The sequence below is a fragment of the Lygodium microphyllum genome, chromosome 18 (genome assembly GCF_053477565.2).
Source record: "Lygodium microphyllum isolate KBCC chromosome 18, Lygodium_microphyllum_v1.1.10, whole genome shotgun sequence".
NCBI classification, from domain to species: Eukaryota; Viridiplantae; Streptophyta; class Polypodiopsida; order Schizaeales; family Lygodiaceae; genus Lygodium; species Lygodium microphyllum.
This window is the reverse complement of record NC_141152.1, coordinates 54,415,483-54,433,760: the sequence shown is the minus strand read 5'-3', so window position 1 is coordinate 54,433,760 and position 18,278 is coordinate 54,415,483.

Sequence of the window (18,278 nt, the reverse complement as noted above, 5' to 3'; positions counted from 1 at the left end):
CAAAATGAATGGCACCTCGTCAGGCATCACACATCGGCGATAGATGTCATCAACCCCTTGCCGATATAATGTACCTGTGATCAAGGCAAACTTTAATGCTTGCTGCTTAATTTTCCTTATCTCAGCTTTAGATAGTTCAGATCCAGCCTCTCCTGTCAATAAATAATGCATTATTGCAGCATACCAGGAGGGAATAGACACCATATCTATCTTAAATAATGACTCCATGTCACTACCTTCAGCCACAGATTCTTTCGACTCCCCAAAGTCCACAAGACATTCCACAATACCCTGTAACCTTGGTGGCTTACTCCTAATCTCATAATCAAACTCCTGCAAAGTGATTAACCACTTTGCTAGACGATCAGGCGGCTGCAGCTTATTCATCAATAATCGAAGCCCCTCCACCTTCGTATAAAGCACAACTTTCTCATAGAGAATATAATGCCTGAATTTCTTAGTCCCAAAGACCATCGCCAGACACAACTTCTCCATGTAGGTATAATTGATCTCGGATACCCCTAGCTTCCAGCTAGCAAAAGCAATCGGGTGATATGATTCATTTTATGGAGCTTTTCAAAGGGAGTTTGCCCCTGAACGGGGTGGGCAATATTGGTTGCGTGTACTCAACGTAACCCGCCAAGAACCACACGAGGATATTCGTGCTTATGCAAAGAAACTAAAAGAGGTTTTCTGTAAGTTGGACACCTCTATTCCTATCCCCGCAGCTGCCCAATTGCAATATTTTCTACATGGCTTGGACTTTAACATCCAGTTGCAGTTGAGTAGTGTCCCTTTGGGGGATATAGATGCTGCCATTACACGAGCACAAGACGTGGAATCCCGACTACAAGCAGCCTATGCTTCTCGAGGCAATTCAAATATGGGTCTAGTATTGGGAAATAATATGGTGACGGCCAATGGCAGTGGTAGCCAAGGGATAGCAATGGCTAATCCTAATGGGAGAGGGAACATGATGCAGAATGTGCCTTTATTACCAGCTCCCCCTAGCCTGTCGATGCCTACGGGCAGTCAAATGGCTCCAAATGGTGGAGGCCAGGCAGTTAATCCTAATACCATGCCTGTGGTTCAACAATCAGTGCCTAATCGAATTGTTAGGCCGATGGAATGACGAGGTAATGATCAAGGCTACGAGTCGAGCGCTTCAAATGTCCTTGGCGAGGTTAAGGACATGATGAAGCATTATACCGACATGATTATGGAGCAGTATCGACAAATAGCCGTTGATGTCAACTTCCTTAAAAAACAACAAAATTTAATAGGAAGTAGATACCCAGATGAGGGTGCACCTTCGAGGTTTAGCTGAAAATGGTGTGGTGGGCAACATTATCCACGAAATTGCCCAAATGTCAAGTGCAACATCTGTGGAAAATCTGGCCATTTAGCAGCCACTTGCTGGAGTAAGATTAGTTCCCTCCAGCAAGGTAGTCGGCAACCAGGGCATGTTAATCATCGTGCGCAAGGAAATGATTCCCATCGAGAAGACGGGCCTAAGCAAATACTCCAACAACCAAAGACTACAATGGAGGAGCTACCTAGTGGTAGTGGGGTTAGTTTGATTGAGGCTGTGCGCGTTAATGACGCTGAAACCTCTAATCTGCGAGTTGTCCTTACAAGAGGTCAAAAGGGTAGAGAGGCCGACAAGGATAAGCCTGTCGACAAAAACCCTAAACAAGGTGACAAAGGAACGCAAGTTCTGGATCCTGCCATGGAAGGGGGACCTTTGAAGCCCTTGGAGAGTAAAGCTGATGTTAAGAAGGATAAGGAACCACCGAGGAAGAAGGTGAAAGTTAAAAAAGAGGCAATAAAGCCGGTTTAGCGACCTAAAGAGCGGATGGTATGGCGTGAAAAGCGAACTCTATCGAACTATCATGAATTCGATTTGGCGAGCTCTCTTTGTGAAGTCAAGCCAGATGTGAATCTTTTACAGCTTATTAAGCTTTCCCCAGGAGTACGCAAGGAATTTAGAAAGATCCTGCATACCAGGTATATCGTAGAACCTTTGGGTATTGCACGAGTTGGTGATGACTGGTTCGAGCATGCTGAGAAGCATTGCCCAAGGGTTGCAGCCTATGTCGATGGGATATTAGTAGATTATGCGATTGTCGATACGAGATCATCTGTTAACATTATGAGTTCTGAACTGATGGAAAGGTTGGGTCTTGCGATCTAGAAAGATACCTTCACAATTCTCAGAATGGCGAATGATAGTTTGAGACAGCCGGAAGGTTGCATTACTAAGGTCCATGTCACTGTTGCAAATGTAGAATGCCTGTTGGACTTTAGGGTGATTCGTTTTGCAGGGCGTCCAAGTTACCAAGTATTAGTTGGACGACCTTGGATCTTGCAAATGGACTGCCAAGTGGATATACCCGCTGGTTGGCTAATATTTGGCAGAGGTGCTCAGCACGTGGTGATTGATGCCTATCCTGAGTCTCCGCAGAGTGAGAGAGCTCCTCTATCTTCTACAGATGTAGAGACATTAGAGGATTTATCCGCCAGTGAGACATCATCGAGTGATGAGTCCAAAGAGGGATCCACCATGGAAGACATCTATCAAATCACTTTGAATGAGCCGATAGAGGCCCAAGATCGTATAAGAGATGCAGATGTTATCGAGCTAGACCTGGGCATGCCAAATGATTCGCGGCCAATTAAATTAGGTTCTATGCTTAGCTCAGCAGAAAGGAAGGACTATGTATCCCTAATTCAAGAATTTCGCAATATTTTTGCCTGGAGTTATGATGAGCTGAGAGGCATTCCTCCCAGCCTGGCTGTTCATACTATTCCTATAAAAGAGGGCAGTCATCCTGTGCATCAAAAAGTAAGGCATATGCCTTTCGAATTGAGGGACGGGCTGTTTGAAGAGTTGCAAAAGCTAAGGAAAGCTAGTTTGATCTTCCCTGTGTAACACATGGAATGGTGTTCACCAGTGGTTATCAGGAAGAAGAAAAATAATCAAATCGGATTATGTGTAGATTTTAGAGAGCTGAATAAGTAGACGGTTAAGGATTACTACCCGTTGCCATTCATTGACTAGATTTTGGATCAACTAGCGGGTAGGGAGATATATTCGTTTATGGATTGCTTTGCAGGATATAACCAGATGGCAATTGCAGAAGAGGACAAGTTGAAAACAACTTTTATTACTGTCTTTGGTACTTTTGCGTACCATGTGATGGCCTTTGGTTTATGCAATGCGTCTGGTTCGTGGCAACGATTAGCAGATAAGACATTTGGTGACATATCCCCTGAAGAGTTAAAGATGTTTATTGATGACTTAGGGGCCGCCACCGTGAGAGAAAGGCAGTTGATCATTTTAAGAAAATGCTTTGAGCGTTGCAGACAATTTTGTATCGCTCTAAACCCATGGAAGTGTGTTTTTGGCGTACCTTATGGGCTATTGCTGAGCCATGTGGTCAGTTCGGTAGAAATTGCGACAGATCCGAAGAAGGTCAAAGTCATAGTTGCCATGGGTCCACCACGCACTCCGAAAGAAGTTCATAGCTTTCTGTCTTCCGTTGGTTATTACTGTAGATTCATAAACGCCTTGGCAGAAAGAACGTTGCTGCTTACAAATCTATTATCCTTTAGCTGTTTGTTCGTATGGGGCGACCCTTGTAAGGTAGCTTTCGAGGATGTGAAGCAGGAGCTAGTAAAAGCTCCCATTTTAAAAGCACCTAAAAGAGGCGAGGTGTTCTATATATTTTCAGCAGCCACCATGCATAGTATCAGCTGCTGTTTAGCCCAAATTTGGGAGGAAAAGTATGTTCAACATGGTTCTGGCTTCTAAACCATGATACATATGGCAGCTCTTCCTTTGAGAGTCATGTTGAAGAACATCATTAAATGTCCTTCTTCTTGGATGCGACAGTTAAACATCAGCTTTTGAAACTCCCTGATGTGGAGTTCCGCATCTTCCTCAACTAGCCCATTAAAAATGGGTAGCGGATAACCTAGAGCCGGCAAATCCATCGTTCCTGCAGGAATTGCAATAGGCTGCGCCATGACGGAAATTGGATTTGCACTAGAAATAGGGGACGGTGGGGTTACACCTCCCACACGATGTAGACTGGCTTATGGAAGAAAGGGGAGCACTAGAGCTTCCACCTTCTCCTAACTTACTGCTTGTGGTACCAAGACCACTAGATCCACTCCCTTGTAAGGGTTCAGCACCGCTATGCTTAGGGGAATACCTCCTAAAAATTTCAGCACGTCGCCTAGCTCTTTCGTCTCTCTCTTGCTTTTGGATTTCTACTAGATGATGTTTATCGATGAATAACGGATCAATCTCAGTATCCTTTGGCATAAACTGCTAACTGGTCCCTAAACAACCAGGATTCGAGGACCGCCACTTCTAAGTGGCTCCCGGCAGACGCACCACTAATGGGACCTAAAACGGGCCGGCACTGGCTCATGCACTAGCCGGACCTCTATCATGCGCTCAACAACCCCACGGCCTCGCGGCCAGGAGCGTGGATGACACACACATCATCTTCCTAAACATCTTGCATTTGTATCACATATTTAGTCCAACTCTAACCCAATTAACACTCCTCAGAGGGAGTCCCAGCACATTGCCAAATAGCACGAAGCACAAACATGGGAGGTCCTCCCATGGCTGACTACCGCTACCTCACTGCGACTCTCCTACACCTTGGGGATTGGCCCCTCGATGCGTTGCTAAACATATATAACATAACATCGCACATAGTTCTCTCAAGGTACCAATTGATCATATCCAGGAATGTACCATACCTCACTTTACTTTCCCCTTAGACCCAACGCCTAGCCTACAGCTTGGGATATCCTGTCTCTCACTCAACGTTGGTCACGATCTTCTAGAAAGCAATTGCCATGCATCCAGGAGGTATTGTCTGATACCTTTTAAACTTCATGCTTCATGCAAATTGTGAATGTCCAGAGTGCTCAAACAATTAAGAAAAATCAGCATTAGTGCACATGTGGAGAACATTTCTTTCAATGATTTCGACTATTGCTCGTATGCAGCGTTGTATGAACCTAGCACCGAAAAACCCTCGTGCTACTAGGTCCTTAATTTTTAATTATCGACCAACCTAAATGGTATGCATAAAAACCAGCAAGCTTTTCATCATTTCATTCAGCATTTAAACACCTTTCATACACTCTACCCCCTCACCCGTTTAGGTTGTGCATGGTGCATAGGTTTAGGGTTCATTTTTCACATTTTTATTGTATAAAAAGCCATAAAAACTCACCTATTTATTGTATAAAAAGCCATAAAAACTCACTGGAACATAAAGGTAGGGCTGAACTAAGGTTAAACCTCATACTTCAGACCCCCCATACATCCACAAACATGGTTCTTATTTTTCCTTAATTTTCGGCACTCAAAATCTATTTTTTCCCTATTTTTCCCCATTTTTCCTATTTTTCTTGTATTTTTTACAATATTAAATGACTAAAAATACAAAATGAGTTGTGGATTGTGGCCCTTAGGTTCATTTGCAACAAAACCACAAGTTTAGTTGGTGTGTCTTATTATATTTTCCATTATATCTCAAAAACACCCAATTTTCCCATATTTCGCGTGTTTTACGGGTTTTTACACTATTAATTTTATCCAAAACACTTATGGTTTTTTGATTTTCTGATCATACACAGTTGGAAGACATTGCAAACAACATTATAATGCATAAACATCCCATGGGAACAAATATTCATGAAGCAACTTGCACAAAACATCAATTTCCTTTGTAAAATGAGATTACCGTTCTTTGCGGGTTGCGGGTTTTTATTTGTCATATCTCGGGACTGATTTCCAGCCACCATTAATGCTCATGACAGTCCACAATCAACAACCTTCCTTCCTCTTGCACCACGGAGCAATCCGGTCTTCATTGGACAAGCATCCGTCATCCATTCTTCTTCTTCTTCTTCACCACATGAATCTGCCTTTAGGGGAGAGAGAGGGAGGAGAGAGAAAGACTGAAATCAGAATTCTTCATAGAGACCACCATTTCTCGGGCGAGAGGTGGCGATATGATTGGCATCCAGGAGGGAAGCAAGGGCAATTATCAGTGATGTGGGCTGTTTGCAGGCTGGAGGTTGCCTCCTCCCATCCATGGCGTGATTTTCGGCGCCTGTTGTTGGCGCCCTCTTCTCCTCTCTCTCCACGATTTTTTGCATGCCCTTTGGTTGGGGGGTTAAAATTTCCCCAAAGGGCACCCCCCCTTTGGTCCATGTTGTGGCCACCCTTTCAAATCTTGACCATTTCTTGGCCATTTTCCCGTCCGGACTCCGAATCGAGCTTTGAAAAATCTTGGGCGTCCGGCTCGGCATCCCGCATTGGCCGGTAACTCGTGTCAACCCGCATGACAGTCTGAAAAATTATGAAAAATCAACAAGTGTCGCTCGGGCGCCTTTAAAGCACTTTGCTGCCTAAAATCGTCCTAGATCGAGCCACCGCCTTCGACGTTGAATATTTTTCCCTTGATATTCGTAATTTTTAACTATTTTTAAGCACTTTTCGGCACCAAAATTCCACTCTCACATTTTGTAAATCCATTTGCAGGATAGCACTTTTTGTCCTTTTGGCAAGTGCACCAAATCCCATCTCTAACAACATTTCTTCCTGGAAGCATGACAGTTCACCACAATTTGTCAATTTGAATTAGTCTAACTTAATTTTTAGTCAGCTGATTGCTTTGGATTTCCATATTGATGAAGAGTTCAAGGCTACTTTCTTGCTATGTACTTTGCTTGAAAGTTGGGATACTTTCAGGATAGCTTTGAGTAATTTGAATGCTTAGCTATTATACTATGATGTGGGGAGTTCTTTGTTGATGGAAGAACTCAATAGGCAAAATAACTCAACAAACAAGTCTTCTAATGCATTACACACTAGAGGCAAATTTTAGCACAAGGGCAGTATTAAAAATAGAGCACGCAGCAAGTCACGTAAAAATAATGTGGAGTATCATTATTGTTGCAAAAAAGGGCACTACAAACGGGACTGTTTTCAATTGAAGAAAGAGAAGGGCAAAAAAAAAACATTAAAGCCAACAAGGCTAAAAACAAGGACAGCCAGCATGCAAAGAAGAGTAATGCGAAAATAGAAGAGGTTAATGCATCCACTCATGATACTAACAATGATGGTGATGTACTTCTTGCTTCTTCTTTGAGTCCACATGCATTGATTGCAGATTTTGATGATGATATGCGCACTTGGATACTTGATTTAGATGCGTCCTTTCACATCATGCGTGGTTCTTTGACTACAATGGTGGTGTATGTGGTGTTGTCCACTTGGGAGATAACTATGCATGTAAAATTGCAGGCATTGGTAGTGTGAAACTGGAATTTCAGCATGCCTCCGTGTTTGTTTTGCATAATGTGAGATATGTACCTCAGCTCAAGAAGAGCTTGATAAGCACAGGGCAACTAGATGATAAGGTCATCACACCACCTTTGGGGATAGCAAATGGAAAATCTATAAGGGCTCTCGCATTGTTGCCAAGGGGTCTCAAAGTGACACCTTGTATCCCTTGCATGTATCTAGTGTACATGACCATGTAGTTGCCATAACTAAGTAGCCAAGTGTTTCTTTGTGGCATAGCCGGTTGGGACACATGCATCAATCTGGAATAAAAGTGCTCTCTCATTTGGGTTATTTACCATCTTTGAAGTATGCTAATTTTGAATAGTGTGATCATTGTATTTATGGTAAACATGCTCAAATGTCACATAAAAAATCTCTTTCTCTAAAGCCTTCACCCTTAGAGTTGGTACATTTATATGTATGTCAAATGCTAGGATTATCTTTAGGGGGGAAGAAGTATTTCATTGCCTTTTTTAAAGATGCCACACTCAAAGTATAGGTTTATCCAATCCGTCGCAAAGACAAGGCCTTGGATAAATTTAAAAATTTCATGGCACTTGTTGAAAATTAGACCAGCAAGACATTAAAATGCCTTCGCTCTGATAATGGCGGGGAATATGTGTCCAAATCCTTTCAGGAATTTTGTGACAGCAAAGGGATTAAAAGGGAGCTTATTTGGTGTTGCAAAGTGTATGAATAGGCCAAAGTCGGTGACATAAATGCACAACGGTCACCCTGGCATATCACGAGTGGAGCTCGATCTCTCAACACTCCCCCTCGAGCTCAATCCCAATTCCTGCACACCAAGCAGGTCTCTGAACTTGCGCAGCTTCTCTGCGCCCAATGCCTTCGTGAATATGTCAGCTACCTGATCCTCTGTGCTAACATAAACTAGATCAATAAGACCTAGTAAAACCCTCTCCCGCACATAGTGATAATGCACCTCAATGTGCTTTGTTCTAGCATGATAGACTGGGTTATTTGCCAAGTGTATACTACTCATGTTGTCACAATAAATGACAACTGGCCCATCTGTAGACTGATGCATATCATAAAGTAGCTTGTGCAACCAAGCTACCTCACATGCAGCCATTGCTGCACCCCTGTACTCAGCCTCTGTGCTCGACAAGGCAACTGTAGGCTGTTTCTTGCTACTCCAAGTGACTGCAGCACTCCCAAAAGAGAACATATATCCACTGGTAGATCGTCTATCAGAAATACTATCAGCCCAATCAGCATCAATGTATCCATGCAGCTGTATTTGAACCCCAGTCTCATAAAATAGTCCATACTGCAATGTGGACTTCACATACCTGAGTATGCGTCTAGCCGCATCCAAATGCGATTCCCTTGGAGCCTGCATAAACTGACTTACCAATCCAACAGCATAGCTCAAATCTGGCCTGGTAATAGTCATATAAATCAAACTTCCTACTATGTGTCTATACATAGTAGGGTCTTCCAAAAGCTCACATGCATCTGCGCTCAGCTTCACATTCTGCTCCAAAGGAACTGAAATAGGCTTATAGCCTGTCATCCCATATTTGGACAGCATGTCCAATCCATACTGCCTCTGCAAGAGCTGTATCCCACTTGGTGATTTAATCACCTCAATGCCTAAGAAATAACGCAGCTCTCCCAAATCCTTCATCTCAAACTTCAGCTTCAATAGCATTTTCACATGAAGGATATCTTCATCACTGTCACCTGTCATAATCAAATCATCAACATAAATGACAAGTAGCATAATACCTTTCTCTGTTTTTCTCACATAAAGTGAAAAATCTGCCTTGGAAATCTGAAAGCCAATAGTGACAAGATATTGTCATATCTTGTCAGACCATGCTCTAGGTGCTTGCTTCAAGCCATACAAGGCTTTCTTCAACCTGCAAACAAACTCAAGATGAACAGCATGCACATAACCTGATGGCTGCTCCATATAGACCTCTTCTTACAAATCACCATGCAAGAAGGCATTCTTTACATCCATCTGATGTAAAGACCATCCCTTTGATGCAGCCATAGCAATGACTGCTCTTACGGTTGCCATCCTTGCAACCGGACTAAATGTTTCTTCATAGTCAATGCCATATGTTTGTGCATACCCCTTGACTACTAATCTTGCCTTGTATCTGTTCACAGAACCATCTGCATTGTGCTTCACCTTATAAACCCACTTACAGCCAATTGCATTCTTACCTTTAGAAAAATGTACTAACTCCCATGTAGCATTTGCTTCCAAGGCATCCATTTCTTCATCCATGGCTTTCTCCCATTTTTCTTTTCCCATGGCTTGCTCAAAAGAAGTGGGTTCTGGTTCCTGTATCACTTTGACCATATATGCATAGTGGATGGCTGTAAATCCATCATATTTTAGCCTATCCACAGGATACCTAGCTCTGGTAGACCTACGCAAAGTAGGCTCACTTCCAGGTGCTCTCAAAACATCCCTGGTCTTCCTTACTCTAGGTGTAACAATAGAGGGGATACCCAACTCATCATCAATGCTCTGTTCTGAGCCACTGGATTCACCATCCACATAAGAGTGACCTGCATTCACATCAAACATGGGCTGATCAACCTTCTCTTTTCCTTTTCGTGATACCTGCATACCACTATCTGCATTGCTTTGAGAAGATTCTCCTGATCTCAATCTGCCTGTCCATGGCAAAGAATGTGAACCACTGCTAGAGGACGCTCCAGGTCCACTAATATTTTGTGACTGCTCCTGTGAATTCTGTGCAGCATTACCATTTTGTGCATCTACATCATCAATCACATTTACTGGTTTATTCCAGCTACTCATCTCATCAAAAACATCTCTGCTCACTGTAAACTTACGAGTAGAAGGGTTATAGCATCTATACCCTTTTTGCTGCAGAGAGTAACCAATAAAGATACACTTCTTAGCGTTTGGATCCAACTTGGATCTCAACTCATCTGGCACATGAACATAGGCAATGCAACCAAAGATTTTCAAATAAGAAATATCTGGTTTCCTACCAGTATACCTCTCCTCTGGAGTCATTCCATGTATTGCTGCAATGGGAGTCCTGTTCATTATGTAGATTGTTGTAGCAACTGCTTCAGCCTAATAAAAATTTGGCAAATCTTTTTCATTGAGGATGGCACAAGATACCTCTCCATTATGCCTGTTTTTTCTTTCTGCAATTCCATTTTGCTGTGCGGTATGATTGCATGAATATTGCTGCTTTATGCCATGCTCCTGCAAGAACCTTGCAAACTCATTTGAGAGGTACTCTCCCCCTCCATCTGACCTTAGGCATTTTATTTGTAGGCCTGTTTCTTTTTCAACCATAGCTTTAAGAGTTTTGAAATGCCCAAAAACTTCACTTTTCTTTTTCATAAAATGCACCCAAACTTTTCTGCTATAGTCATCAATGAAAGTGACAAAATAATGACAGCCTCCAAGAGATGCAGCTTTAGTAGTCCACACATCAGAGTGGATTAATTCCAATGGCTTCTTACTCTCTTGAACATGTCTAGGAAATGGTTTCCTTGCATGTTTTCCAAATTGACAGGCTTCACATACCTTATGCATTTTTGCAACCTTGAATTTAGACAGTCCTGCAATAATATTTTGGGCCTGCATTGATTTAAGTAGTTGTACATTAACATGACCAATGTGTTTATGCCATATATCAATATCTGCAACTACATCGGTCCCATGTGCAAACATTGCTGCACTCAATTCAGACATGTCTGCATCCAACGTAAACATTCTGCCCTTCTTCTTTCCTTTTGCTATCAAGCGACCTTTATTTTTCATATCCTCAACAAAGCATCCATGAGGATTAAATTTGACTTGCAAGCCCTGCTCAACCATTTGACCAACAGAAACCAGATTCTTGGTGATATTCGGGACATGAAATACATCGGACAGATATTTCTTTTTCCCATCCTGCATAGACAAGGGAATTTTTCCAATCTGCACAATAGGATGTGCAATATCATCATCAGTCTCCACAAATCCTGGTTTTTCCATTTTCCTTGCATCCTCCATCCATTCTGCGTGACCTGTCATGTGGTTTGATGCACCTAAGTCAACATACCATACATTGTTGCTTTCTTCTGCACTTGTCACATAATTGTTCATGTGCTGCACCATAAACAAATGCTCATTTATGTCATCACCCTGTCTACTAGAAGATGCATAATTCCCTTGTTGCAATTTCCCATTCATGATGTCATTCTGCTTTTTATAGCAGTCTTTAGCCATATGACCCATTTTACCACAGTAGTAGCATTCAACATTGCTGTTAGCATTTTGGCCTCTTTGCCATCCACCACGAACTCTTTGGCTCCCCCTGCCTCTAGAGTTACCACGTCCTCCTCCATAGGACTAGTTTTCTTGAGTTTGCTGCATATTCTGATTTCTACCACGGCCTCCAAATCGGCCTCCTCTACCTCTGCCTCTACCTCTTCCAACATTTGAGTAGAAGACAGTTTATTTTGAAGTTCCTCCTCAAGAAGATGCACCACCATTTCTCTGCTCCTCAGAAATTAGAAGAGCAATCAACTCCTCAAAATCAAGAAATCTTTCGCGAACTGAAATGGATGTCCGAAACTGTGCATAATCCTTTCCTAGACCATTCAAGGTCACAAAAACTAAATCATCATCTTCCACTAGCGACCCAATGGAAGCAAGTGCATCTACAATCTTCTTCACTTTCATGTGGTAGTCATTGATGCTCATACTTTCTCTTTGCACATTATGCAACTCTTGCTTGAGTTGCATTTTCCTGGCTTGCGTATTTGTGCTATACATTTTTGACAAAGTATCCCATGCCTCCTTTGGCGTACTTGCATCCTGAATATGCACAATCATAGAGTCCGAAATATTGATAAACAACCAGTACATAACTTTCCTGGCTCTCTCATGCCATGCTTTAAATGCCTGCATTTGCTGTTGATTGCGAACATCAGGAAGAACTGGTTCTTCTTCATTTCCTGCAACAAATTCCCAATATCCTTTTCCCATAAGGAAATTCGTCATTCTAAACTTCCATGCCTGGAAGTTGTTCTTGTCAAGCTTTTCAGTTACAATCTGTGAAAGAGAATCAGACGCCATTACAGAACACTGCAAAAAATTCTTTCACTGCAAAAAACTCAGCTTCATCCTCACAAGGGCAAATCTGCAAAACTGGCGAAAGTGGTATTTGACCACACAGTCACTTTCTAGTGACGATTTTACATAAACAGGAACCAAGGATGATTTTGAAACTCCCAATGTCTCTACGCACAAGCATACGATGCAATTTCTATAGTAACTTTTCACCGACCTGTAGAACAATGGTCGCACAGCATAAAATAGGGTCTTTTCCTGAGTGCGTGCAGAAAACTTCCGCCTCCAAAACAGGCCCCGAAATGGCCTCAAATCAAAAAAACAGGGTCGCCAAGGGCTAAAGCCCTTGCCCGCAGCATATACTGCCCTCTTGCTTCACCGCGAAGGGCGTCTCAACCTGAGACAATGCACTCTTGCAATTTTCGGCTGTGCTACCTGTAGAGATCTGCTCCCAAAACAGAAAATGAAAGAAACACTGCTCCTCTTACCAGAACACCGCGAGCTTGGCTTGCTTTCTTGAGCTCCTTACCACGAACAAGGCTCTGATACCATGTCAAGATTGTGGGAGAGAAGGAAGGAGTCTCACTTGTAGCTTTCTTGCTTGCACAATGGGGGAATACACACAAAGGTGGAGGCTGAAAACAGTTTTCCTCTTCTTAGTTGTGTAAGCCAAAAAGAACTCTAGTACATAGAAATAGAAGAACCCTATATATGGGTCTCAAACCAAACTCAACTAACTAAGGTGGCATACTAACTGAGCCACGAACTAGAGTAGATAAGGATAGTGTCATCTAGCTATTATTCATGGGCGGTGTACCAACCGCATCTGCAACTGACAAGTCGGTGACATAAATGCACAACGGTCACCTTGGCATATCACGAGTGGAGCTCGATCTCTCAACAAATCCTACATATCTACTCACTAAAATTCTATTTACAGAACGTTTTGCCTTAGGAAGTTGATGGGCATGGGATGAGATGATGTCTATCCTCATCTTATTGTACTTTATGTACATTTATACTTTGTCATTTTTTTTATTGTTCTCTCATATTTAGAGGCACGTTCACATTTAAGTGGGAGGTTGTTGGGGGTAAATGCACCAGTGCCTATGGAACCCACGTATTGATGCTAGGAGGCATATTTCACGGTGGATTCCGTGAGGTTTTACGGTGGATTCTGTAAACTTTGTTGACTGGGGCTCATACACAAAGTGGATTCTTTGTGCGAGAAGTTAATGGGGACGCCTATCCTTTTCGGGCGTTTCATTAATTTAGTGTGTACATGGGTGATTCCATAACGGGTGATTCCGCAAAATACATATTAAATTAATAAATGTTTATGAGTTTAGAGTGCGCACTCGTGATAAATTAAGGTTAGGATTGATTTCTAACCAGTTGATTTATTTATGTAGCTGAAGACTGCTAGGTATTCACTTTTGTCGGTTTAATTGTATTATTTTACTAACGATTATGATATTTGTATTTGGACATTGTATTGGGTATGCCTGACTCCTTGGGCGCCCGCCCATTAGCTTTATTTCTATTTTGTGCTAAAGCAAACTCAAAAGCCAAAAGCGTGCTATTTTGTAATTTGGGCTATTATTTGAGCTTGAAGATGATTAATACATAAAATACATGCTTTGTGAAGCGCTCACACAAGGCATGGGGGGAGATTGCACCCAATTGGTCTCTTGTTCATGTCGTGCTTGCTTTCTATCTTGAGTTTTGTGCAAAAAGTAGAGTTCTTTTGTTCTTGGGGACCTTCCGACGCTCACTACGCGAGCATACAACATCCAATCTGTGCACTAATGGTATCAGAGTGAAGCTGAGAGCGAGAGCTTCCAATCGCTATCCATCTTGTGCGAAGGTGGAGCTCCTAGAACGATCGAGCTCTACAATCAGTCTCATCGGAACGGTCGATACGGGTGGATTCCTGGTGGTCAAAAACCTCTATCTACAGCCTCTGATCGCGAAGGACCGGCCTGAGGAGGCGGAGGACCACGTCAACATCTCCTTCTATCAAGTCGTATTCTCAGAAGATCAGAGATAAGTTTCATATCTTCCATAAAGCTTAAAAGCTTCAAGGCTAAGCTTTTAAAAAGCTTAGCTCATCAATATTTAAAATCGGCGCATCACGATGTGTTCAACGTGATTTCCGCCGGCTAAAAAAACGCCTCCCCCCCCCCCCCCCCTAAAATTCAACATTTTATTCAGCTTAGCTTTAAGCTAAGTCAATCAAGTCATAAGTTACACAAATCTTCAAAGTCTACAAGTTCAGATTCTGCAAGTCTAAATTTACCTACCCTGCAAGTCAGTCAAGTCACCAAAAGTTAGAACTGACTTATGCCAAAAACTTCCATAAGGATTGTTCCTGCGTAGAAGCACTGAACTGCAAAGTTGTTTCCTGGTAGACTCTGTTCGCATACGCAGACTTGTTGAACCAGTTTCAGCACACGTAGAAGGACATACGCAAATTTTACAAAGATTTCAAATCCCGCAATCGCAAAAGTTGAAGACCGTGAAAGCCAAACAAAAATCTATAAGCCTTGTATACCCGACTTTGAGCTACGCTCATCCCGCTAATTGGATTTTGAGAGTGTGAGGTCTTTTGAATTTTTACAAGATGACGGAACAAAATGTGGATGATTTAATGGCTGAAGGCGATCTTCCTGAACCTACGATGGAACAAAAATTGGATTTAATTATGATGCAGTTGGACGAAGAACGAAGAGCCTGGCAAGCCTTGCAAGTTCAATTGGCCAATTTACAAAGATCGACTACCGACAAAGATGGACCACAACCTGAAGATCTTATCCGACGAACCATTGATGCGACTCTCGAAGCTCAATCCATCCGCAAAGAAACAAAGATAAGTAAAAGAAATTTCAAATTCCGTAGTTTCAATGGCACTCGAGATGGAAAAACTGTTCTTGCATTCATCAGTCAATTTGATGATTACTTTCATGAAGAGGCATACGCTGAAAAAGATAAAATCAAGTGTGTCACTAATCATTTAGTGGATAGAGCATCTCTTTGGTAGACCGTGGTTCATAAGAGCATAGATTGTCCCACTACCTGGGAGAGTTTCAAGAAGAAGTTTATGCCGAAATTCCTTCCTCCACAATTCCATGAAAAAGCCATAAAGCAATGGGATCAAGAAACTTATCATTCTTGATCTAAATGGACTTTCTTGGTCTAAATGAATTGTTAATAATCAAAAGAGGTTTTTCAAGAAAGGATGAATAAAGATGGCTACTTTAGACCCTAAACCTCGTATCTAAAAGAGCATTAAATTCACAAGACTAGCAAATAGCCCATGGGTTGATCACATGGAGGTTCAACAATTACTATAGGATCTGAGGCTAATCGTTGATGTGATGATCTAGAGCTCCTATTTTTGTGCACAATATCAAACTGATAATGAATTCATACATGACACATGTTTTCAATGACATGGTTTATATTTTTGCATATATTCTCAAAGTGGCATTGTGAGATATGGGATTTTTTTTGAGGCAATACCCTATACTCTGGTCAAGATTCAAGATAAGTTAGTGTTTTCTAAGCCTCTTTCCCATGTCTAGAGCAAGTTCCCTCAATACACACTAACCACACATTGTTGGTTGATGACCTTAGGTCAAAAAAACTCTAAAATAATTAGGACAACTACATAAACCCTCCCACTTTTGATCCCATGGATGAGGAGCAACACCTATATTACATCACTCACACACTCTTAATGTGATTGTAAAGATGGGTAGTAGCCATAGACTCCTTACAATATGCAAAGAGCAACCCCCTCAACAACCCTAAGGATCAATTATTTACCCTTGTTTACAACCACTTTTTGTACTATCATAACACTGTGAACTATACTATGTCCTCTAGATAGCATGAATTGTACCATGCACTTTGGATGTATTGAAATATTCTATGACTATGGATAGCCTAAAATGCACTATGACATGTGGATAGCTTGTACTATACCTCTTTGTGAATATATACACCATTAAACTCTTTTTGTGTTTTTGCACTATTCCATGTTCTTTAAATTCTAAAGATTTAGAGTCACTTTTGGGTGGTTTAGCACCACTTTTGAGTGGTGTGATGGCACCTCAAAAGTGGTGTGATGGCACTTTAAAAGCAACGGATATTCTTTACTACTTTGAAGCAATACAAGATGATACATGACAACCTAAAAAGTTGTTTAACTGCATTAGTTTTGACCACTTTTAATGACTCAGAATCACTTTTTAGTGGTGCAAAACCACTTTTCAAAGATTTAGCACCACTTTATGTGGTACATAACCACTTTTCAATAGTCCAACACAAATCTTGGGTGGTGCACTATCATTAGTTGTTGCTAAACTGAATGTTACAAAGTTAAGAGTAAGTTTAAGGCTCTAAATTTAATAGTAAGTCTTACAAGGATGTTGTACATTAAATGGTGTAGCTCCATTTTTAGTGATTTAGGACCACTTTTTGATGGTGCAAAATCATTTTTCACTAGTCTAGCACAAATTTTAGATGATGTAGCACCATGAATTGTTAAATTGGATGTTGTAAAGTCTCTTATAAGTTTAGGGTAAGTTTTAAAAGCTTGTGGTTCATTAAATGTTGTGCACCATTATAACGTGGTGATGCACCACTTTGCAATGAAGCAAATCAATGAAACTTAATGTTAACAAGTCAAATGGCATTACAAATCTTGAAAACTTGCATGGCAAGATATTGTGCATTGCCTCATGATTTTCAAAACACAAACTTGACTTACAATTTAAAGGGCATGCTATTGTATATAGCCCCATCATCTTCATTGGATAATTTAAACACTTTGCCTATGCCATTGACCAATACATGTTCCATACAAAACTTGATTGCCCTTATTAAACGAGATTATATGAAAGCTACCAACTTATTATCCCACAACTCATAGAAGTTTGCTTGTAGAGTTTTATACCAATGACCTATCTTGCCATAAAAGTTTAGGCCTCTATCTTATTCCCCTATGCAGCACTTAGCTCCTTAGTTGCAATATCCTTGGTTGCAACACACTTTAGAATATAGAAGTTAGCAACCTCCTCATTAAGGGACATCAAAATTTTCGCCAAGTGAGAGAGCAGCAAGGAATCATAATGACCTACGTAGGTGGGACCTTGGACCTCTTTGTCTAAGTCTTCATATTCTTGGAAATACCCAATAGCTGGCTCCAAAGTGTAGTATAGCCGCATCTCTACATATGATTTTAAAAATAGTATCATAGTACTTGAAAGTGATGTTGATAACACAAAGAGGTGGGAAACACTCCCAAAATTTTGGAATATGATAGGGCCTAATGTTCAAAAACAATGGTCTATGATCACCTAAGACACATGGGGTGCTTATGAGCAAGCACATTTCAATGCCAAACACCAATTTTCAGTACTTAGCAACAAGTAAAACTACATAATGACGCTTTCACAATGGTGTTTAATTTTATTGAGTGCCAATAAAGAGAGCATATTTTTGCTTTGAAATGGTGATTTAACCATATGAAAGTGCCCATCGATCAATGGAAAGAACTAACAAATGAATGAAATAATATGACTAAGCATATATGCAAGTGGTGGCAACCCACTCCCTAGTGAAAAATCAAATATCTTTGACTAGTTGCACTTCAAAGTGGTGAGTAACCAATCAATAGGAAGAGGTCAACAATCACTAGATATTCTTACTTACTCCACACTCGTAAGTGACAAGCAACCAATTTTTGAGAGATAGCAGCCACTTGAAAGTGAAAACCAACCACTAGAGAGTCTCGCTTTCAAG